The 296-nt window shown below is 36.5% G+C and overlaps 1 protein-coding gene across 3 annotated transcripts in view; it reads left to right on the top strand.

Annotated features, from left to right (window-relative positions):
• LOC141453425 (uncharacterized) overlaps positions 1-296 on the top strand; it is a 44,513-nt gene that overhangs the window by 20,790 nt on the left and 23,427 nt on the right. The window lies entirely within an intron of this gene.

Here is a 296-nt window from a genome sequence, read left to right as displayed (position 1 = left end):
TTTCAAAAAAACCCTTCAGCTCTGCTCACAGAATGCAGCACCTGTCGGCTTACTCTATATTCCATAAAGTTCCTTGACATTTTCTGTTCGTTAAGTTTTGTCATCAATTAGCATGTCTCGAATTTTCTCTTTAAATGACTCTGAATGAGAAGAAACAGCTGGTGTGTATACTCAGACGACTTTTTTTCTACAATTCTCAAGTTAATGTGTGCGTAAACGTCAAGCGCTAAGAGAAGCATAAAGAAATCGTAAGAAATTTGACGGTCCGCCAAGACCTTTTTTTTGTTCAAAAATAA

This window comes from Rhodnius prolixus, unplaced genomic scaffold (assembly GCF_049639745.1).
Source record: "Rhodnius prolixus isolate KJV_2025 unplaced genomic scaffold, Rpr scaffold_3, whole genome shotgun sequence".
Taxonomy (NCBI): Eukaryota; Metazoa; Arthropoda; class Insecta; order Hemiptera; family Reduviidae; genus Rhodnius; species Rhodnius prolixus.
The sequence above is the reverse complement of the archived record's forward strand: the minus strand, read 5'-3'. Positions and strand labels throughout refer to the sequence as shown.